This window comes from Urtica dioica, chromosome 12, assembly GCF_054948205.1.
Source record: "Urtica dioica subsp. dioica isolate 48M chromosome 12, U.dioica_male_clone48M_v1_H2, whole genome shotgun sequence".
NCBI lineage: Eukaryota > Viridiplantae > Streptophyta > Magnoliopsida > Rosales > Urticaceae > Urtica > Urtica dioica.
This window is the reverse complement of record NC_142767.1, coordinates 16,390,312-16,398,828: the sequence shown is the minus strand read 5'-3', so window position 1 is coordinate 16,398,828 and position 8,517 is coordinate 16,390,312.

Here is an 8,517-nt window from a genome sequence, read left to right as displayed (position 1 = left end):
TTGGATTTTGTGTAAGGGTCTAAAATTGGGTATATTTGTCACGTAGGTGCATTTTAAAGCTAAAAAGAAAGAATATATAGGCACTACCGTAAAATTCCTTGCGTTGCTTTTGTTTTCTGTGGTTTCTCTTATCTCTCCCAAGATTCTCTATATCACAATTCACATGCATGCATCCATGGTTTCAAGTGTATAATCGTACTGAAACTTTAACAAATTACTTTCTGATAAATTATTATTATATATATTATTTGTTGAAGAATCTATTACAACTAGCTAATCTCTTAACCATTGCCCAAAGTTTCATTTAATTAACAAATAGTTCAAGTACTGATAGGTAGGTGTCATTATAACCTCATATATTCTTATACGCTCTTTTATTCTTGCCGTTTTCAATTTCGATTTCTTATGTCACGAACAAGTTAGAATGGTAAATTGATCACATTTTTGTTTTGTTATATTGAATTACAATCTTTTCTGATTATTATATCATGAACGTCGTCGATTTTTCAATTTCTCATTTTTTTTTATTGTTGTCAAAATCCTATATTCTTTTGATTTACAATGTTTAAACGAAAACTTTCTTTGGAAGCTTCATTACGTCATTATTTTGAATCATTCTATCCTGAATTCTCAAGAATTCAGCTTTCAATTCTCATAATTTAGTGTGAAAATTTTCCAGATCTTTCAGTAAATTTAAGGTTAGCTATATAGCCATATAAAAACTTTAGGTTTACATAATAGCCAACGTTTTGTTAGTTATAATTAATTAACTACTGATTCTATTAACAATAATTAAATAACATTTTGCCCGAATAATTATTGCCCATTGACAACATGAATTATTTGGACAAAATTGTCAATTAATTGTTGTTAATAAAATCAATGGTTAATTAATTATAATTAACCAAACGTTGGTTATTTAACAAACAATAAATTTGATGTTTGGAAATAATAAAAACAAGCTTTTGGATGCAAAAAATCCGTCTCATAAAAAGATTAAAAACTCGCGACTAAAGGTAGAAAGACGCAAATCGACTCATGTTTAAAAGTGTGAATCTAAATATTTAGACGCGAGAAATTGCATCTATTATAAGACTCGAAATATAGACGAGAGTTCTTGTGGCCGAAGTTCTGTAAGTTCGACACAAGAATACCAGCCTCCCTACAACTCATTTTGCACTTTATCTCATCAATAAGTAGCTTGTAAACTCATTGTGTAGATTATATTCATCTTCTTTAAATATAAACTCATCTTATTCAGTTGTCCTATCCCTATTCCCTTATTATTTAATTTAAGTGTACTTATACTTGGTTTTGTTTTTATTAAATACCTAGCTACTACGGATGGAAGAGTATTACCGTGTAAATTTCACTTTCTTCTGAAACACCTTTCTTCGTCCGTTGGGGTTGAGGTAGTTAAGGTATTATTAGATCCTACAACCACAAGACCGAGGTTTATATCATAACGGTATATGTAGTGTTATATAATTGAAAAACCCTAGAAAATCAGTACAGAAACGGACTTGAGTATTGGCCATTAGGCCCATATTCTCCAGAACAGGCTTAGGCCTTTTTGTTGAAACTTGAAATTACGTGAGTTTCTCATTTTCAAAAGCTATTATTACAAAATGTTAGGAATCTCACATCGAAAATGAATGAGAACTAACAAGAGTTTATAAAGGTCATGGGTTACTCCTCTCATTGCCAATTGGTTTTAAGATGGAACCCCATGATACTTTAACATGATATCAGAGCCCATTAAGCTCAAACGGGTATCCGATCCAATCGTTGGGATTCGGCCCAAGATGAGCGAACGCAAAGAGCCGCAATCTTGAGGGGGCGTGTTAGGAATCCCACATCGAAAATGAATGGGAACTAACAAGAGCTTATAAAGGTCATGGGTTACTCATCTCATTGCCAATTGGTTTTAAGATGGAACCCCGTGATACTTTAACACACAACTACGACAATTCAGAAAGTATTCGACAAAATTCAATAATTACTTTTTATTAAAAAAAATATAATTATTTATTGATAAACTTGTGACATATAACTGTCTTTATTGACAAACATGTCAATAAAATATGTATTTATTGGTAAACTTTGTCATAGTTTTGAAATAAAAAACAATTATTGAATTTTGGTCAAAAACTTTATAAGTGGTCATATTTTTGGAATAATCCCTTTCCAAAACTTAGTTCTATATTGTATATTAATTTTTAAATTTTTATTATAAAAATTCCTTATTTCTTGTGTACACACTAGGACAAAATACGTTATCCGGTGCGACGAATGTCGCACCCAATGCTTCAAATGTCGCACCTAAAAGTTTATTCGGTGCGACGGCGTCGCACCGGATAACCCGTCGCCGAAGATATTGGGTGCGACATGTCGCACCTAATAAGGACACATTTAGGTGCGACACTTTCAGGTGCGACATGTCGCACCTATTTTCCTGCCAAATTTTATAAAATTGGCGGGTAAATACATATCGGGTGCGACGTTGTCGCACCGAATATGTTCGCGTCATGGTATTCGGTGCGACAATGTCGCACCGAATATGTTTGTTAAATTAAAAAAAATACAAAATTAAAAAAGTAAATTAAAATTCATTTAAAATTAAATAAAAATTAATTAACAAAATTCTAAATGAATTAGAAATAATATTCTGAAAATAGAATTCTTAATTAAAAATAGAATCCCTTAGCGTCCTGGTGTTTTTCTAACCATATCGCTAAAGCCGAGCCTATACTCCCATCTTCCCTTCGCTGTAATTTTTCAACATTAAAATATGTATCACATGTATATGGCATATTAATATTAAGAGACTTACGTTCCTCGAGCGATGACCAAAAAAACTAAGCGACCCTTGTCTCGCCTTCGTCTTCTTCATCTTCGAATTTTCCCGGTTGTGGAGAGATTTCGCATGCAAGACATAAATTCGTTAAGTTTAATTTTAAGAAATTCGAATAACCATCGGAAGTTCAACTCATACCTTATGCTCCGGCGAGTCGAACGTCTCTATTGCTTTCAAACAGGCTTCCTGGTTGTAGCCATCGGGAATTTCATTTTTAGCGAGATCCTTACTCCCGCAAAATGTCTTGAAGAAGAGCTGCGACAACCTCGACTTTTGGCCACGGCGCATCCTCTTCGCATCACGAATGATAGCCATATCAATCTCGTTGCGAATAGGATCTGCAGGCACAAGCTCGCCACTCTCGGGATGTTCATAAACGAAGTTATACTCGTTATGAATCGAGTTCATAAGAGCCGCCACACTCTGCGCAGGCACATGATTCCAGTCTGGGAGGTCGACTGGAATGGTACTCTTGATCAGGATTCCTAATCGGTTTTGGAACGTCCCGATCAACGGATTTTGCTCCCTGACGTCTTGGTAGAACGCATGCGCAGTCTGATCGTAGCGAACTGTGTTCGCTCCAGGGGTCCCAACACGAGCTCTCGCAGAAACGACGCCAGTCGTTGGTCCCCGCTTCTTCCTCGGCATCTGCGGGGGGTCACGCTCTCCTCCTGATGGGTCCTGACCTGAAGTAGACATCCTGCAAAATGAATTGTAGTTAGTATTTTTAATTACTATGTAATTACTATTCGACGACTACGGTTATTACATGGTGTTAGTCATTCATCGTTGTCACTCGATGTAATGTTAGTATCGACATCAACATTGTCTCCCTCAAAAACGGCAAGCGCCTCATCTTCTTCATCCACTTCTTCATCCGGAATTCGATTACCAATTAGGTGAGACTTCCTCAAGAGCTGCAACAATTCTGTAAACGACTTGTTCGTCCAATGGTTCGTGACTTTGATGGGCATCAACGAAACCAAGAACGACAAAGACGAAAACTCTTTGCACCCAGGGTACAATTCTGCTTCCAACTCAGCGAACAAATCTTCAACTTGCTCATCTGCACGCACTTCACTCGGAGTCGGATCCGTAAAATCGTCGAAGTCCTCGTGATCCATTATATCATGGAGAGCATCGTGCAATCCACCGACTCCTCTTTGGTTAGTCTCGCTGGCATCTTCTACCATTCGACGTTCGCCGTGATGATACCATTCGGTGTATCCCGGAGTAAACCCCTTGTTCAAAAGGTGATTCTTTACGACCCCGATGTCCAGACATCTCACGTTATTGCAAGACTTACAAGGACAATGATAATGACCGTTTTCGTTCGGGAGTCTGCTTGCAACGCAGATAAACTCGTTAACCCCTGTTTTATATTGCAAACTCAACCGATTGTTCTCGGTAATCCAGTCCCTACTTGGATTTGACATTCTTCTGAATGAGACGGGAAATTGGGAGATAAAACTAAATCGTTAGAATTCATTTTGTAAGAATGAATTATTAGGAAATTGAGAGGTAAAATTGAGAGTGAATCGTTAATATTTGAAATTTAGAGTGAATTATTATGAAATTGAGAGTGATGAATTGTTAGGAAATTGATGGTGGATCGTTAATATTTGAAAGATTCGAGAGCGAATTTGTAAGAATGAAAGAGAAATTGTGATTGACATGTATTAATTTTGAAAAATGGTTAGAATTCGTTAATATATACAAATTCACTACTGATTTCATTAACGAGTTAGCCAATTTCGACAAATTAGTTAATTCGTTAAAATATATTATCAAAAGAGTTAATTTTCTTGACAAATACGTTTTATTCTACCGAAAATTCGGCAGAGTTTCCCCTAAAATATTGACTAACCAAAATCTGCAATTAAAAAAAAAACACATATATAACCAACCAAGACTATCTTATTAACATACTAAATACTAAATTGAACCTCCGTAGCTCCATTGCAATAAATTTTCAATAAGTTTAAATTAAATTTAACATGTTACTAATTCATTTTAAAATATATTCATATATATTACTAATTAATCTAACTAAAAAAGTATTAAATTAATTAATTAACCAAATTTTCAACAAATTGCAATCAACTTAAACAAATCATGTTACAATTACATTAAATTACACTAAACACGTTACTAATTAATTTAATATATTACTTTTAACTTAATTAATCTAATCTAACATGTTACACATTATTAAAAAAAAATTGACTATTACTATATGCTACTATTTTCATCAAAGTTATATTATCATCTAATCTAACATGTTACTATTTTCATATATATTACTAATTAATCTAACTAAACATGTTACTAATTAATTAATTAATTAAACGTGTTAACATCTAATCAAAGTTATATTTTCATATATATTACTAATTAATCTATATGAAATAATTTAAAAATATTAAATAATCTAAAAATATTAATAATTACAAATAACTAACCTTTTCCGAGGCAACGACGAGGCACTGAGATATGACGCGGGGCTACGAGTGACCAAGCTGCGGCGAGGGCTGGGCCGAGGGTGGGCCGGGGGCTGGGCCGAGGGTTGTTGTGCGTGAGCGAGGGCTGAGGCCGTTCGAGCGAGGGCTGAGGCCGTTCGAGCGAGGGCTGGGCCGAGGATGGTCCTGCGGCGGCGCTCCGACCTGCAGAGTATTGTGCGTGAGCAAGAGAAGCAGTGGATGGAGTATTAAAGCAGAAAGAGAAGAGAGTGATCAGAGGCGTATCATTACCCACGGATTTGGGGGCTCGAAGTTCAACGGGACAAGGGTGGTTGAGGAGACTCGGTTTTCGTCCGAGAGAGGACGAACGCGTGTGCGAACGGAGTCGGGGCTCTCGGTTTTCGTTCTCGGTGGTGTTCGAGGAGGGAGCGAGGTGGTGAAGTACCGGGGAGCAAGGCCGGAGCAGTGTACGAGGTGATGACTAGTTCGCCGGAGGATGTTCGGGTCGTTGTTTCGCCGACCAGGCTTGAGTTCAGCTTAAAGGAGAATCATGTCGGGTTGGAGAATCAGAGCTTGGCTTGGGTTTCGGTCTTCGAGGGCTTCGACTGAGGTCGGGTGGGTCGGGCGGGTCGGGCCTGGTCGGAGAGAGACAGAGTGAGATTGACGGAGAGAGGGTGAGACAGAGAGAGAGAGAGAGAGAGAGAGAGAGTGAGGCGTACCTTGGAGGACGGCGAGCTTCACGGCGGAGGGGACGCAAGTTGCCGGAGAAAGGCCGAGTGGAGGCTGGTCGGAGAGAGAGAGAGTGAGATTGAGAGAGGGTTTGAAACTCGGGTAAGGAAGAAGGAGTCTCGGGTATTTATATACCCTAAACCTATTGGGTGCGACATTGTCGCACCTAATACACATATTCGGTGCGACATGTCGCACCGCATGTCGCACCGAATATGAAATCCGAAACCCAAAAAATTTAGGGGGAATATGGCTGACAACTTCGAATTTTAAAACTATTGGGTGCGACAACCGTCACACCTATTAGTATTAGGTGCGACAATGTCGCACCTAATGGGATTAGGTGCGACAAAAACATATCCGGTGCGACAAAGTCGCACCGGATACCACTTAAAATTAGCGAAATTTTTTATCATCTGGTTGAGTATCCGGTGCGACAAGTCGCACCTAATATTAGCTTAGGTGCGACATGTCGCATCTAATACCCTTACGCTCCCAATATGTTAATTTGTAGTAGTGACATTTCTATTTTGGCATTATTACAAGCCTTCGTTTTCGTATAGAAAAGAGAAAAATTTTCCGAAAATAGTAGAAAAGAGAAAATATTTATGAAAACAACGCAAAGTTTAAAGTTATGCAGGTATTAAGTATAATTCCAATGATATATTTGTTTGGATATTTAGCAACATTTAAACAACAAAAAAAAAAAAATCATCCCTTGTAATATGATGAATGCAACATTTTTTTTTTTAAATTATCCGAGCCGTCTCATTTTATAATTTTTTTTAAAATATGTAGCTTCTTATTCTTCTTTTGAAAATACTTCGTTTTAATATGAACATACTTTATTTTTATAGTTTTTTCTTGCTGTTTACCAAATTATTAGACTTATTTTTTTTACTGTTTACAATTTCATTATAATTTTTTTCTTCTTTGTTTACATTTATTTAAAAATATCGGCAAACTTATCTGAACACAAAAAGACGTATTTTATGAATTTTTTAAATTCTGAGGTATATAGGAAATCATCATCTTCAAAAGAGATATCTGAACACAAAAAGACGTATTTTATGAATTTTTTAAATTCTGAGGTATATAGGAAATCATCATCTTCAAAAGAGATACTTTTGAAATTTCCCCTATTATTTTGCTAGATAGTAAAATATTGTTGGGAAAGTAAGTCATAGTCTATTTATACCCCGTTAAAATTAGAGCCAAATTATCTTAAAAATAAATTGACTCTTTGAGGAGCTCTTCTTTCCGAACTCTCAATTGAAGGATGAGAAGAGAACAACTTTGAGCGATGCATGGCCTTGTTCAGTTGGTGAGCCACTCCTTGACGCTCAGAATTCACTTGCAAAGATTTTTGCAGTTTCGAAAAAAAGGACTTCGATCTCAAAATAACATATTCGTCAAAAAAAAAAAAAAAAAAACTATGGAGGAGATTTGATTTGATATGAAGCTTTGGTTAGGAGTTGGAGTTTATTCAGAGGATATACTAAAGAATATTGACGTCTCGAGACATACGGGGATCTTGGGCGATAAGCAAAATAAGTGGTCTTTATAAAAAAAAAATTAATGAGTTAAAAATATTAAAAATTATAATAAATCAAATCGCAAAAACGAAAAACAAAGTTACATCTTAATAAATATATCCTAGTAGTCATATCATTTCTATATTTTTTTTTTATAATATTCAATTTCATAATCAAATCCTAACTAGTGATAAGTTGAAAAAAATAATAGAAGCAAAAATAAAAAATTATAATATAAAAAAAAACAAGTAAAAAAAAATTAGGAGATAAAGAATGATAACGTTTTGGACGCAGAAATTACAAAGAAAATCCTATTATTGAGATTTATTAATGTATAAAAAAGTTAAGTTTTCTATATTCTATAGATAATTAAGTAGACAAATCCCATTGGCATATTCATCTCTTGTTTAAAGTTGAGTATCCGTATCATATTAGTGCATATGTATCAATATAATAACTTATTTATTTATTAAGTTTAGCTTTTTCTTAAGTGGAGCCTACTGAATAGTGGGTGTTGAACTAAAAATTCGCCTCAAAACAGTCTTGACATTTCATTATGAAAAATGGCCGATTTGAATTTATAAATGGGTCTTAAACTTCCGTTACGAAATCGATTTTCCTTTGTAATATTATTGAAATAAATAATGTCGATTATTGAATAAAAGACCTGGACCAAACTGATCAATTTGGGCCCAAACAATTTCATATTAATGGAGGACGAATTCCAGCATCAACAGTAGGCCTTGGACAATCCCCCCTCTTGCCCTCCCCTTGTAATTCTCTAGAAACGTAATAATCGCGGCTGTATAGTTGTAGATGTAAATGGCGATGATGCCGTAGTTGTGACTTTTTTCGCGATCAGAGCCCGCTCAATGAATTTGAGGGCCTTGGACGATAGGGAAAAAAGGTATTTTATAGTTACATTTAGCTTGGTTAA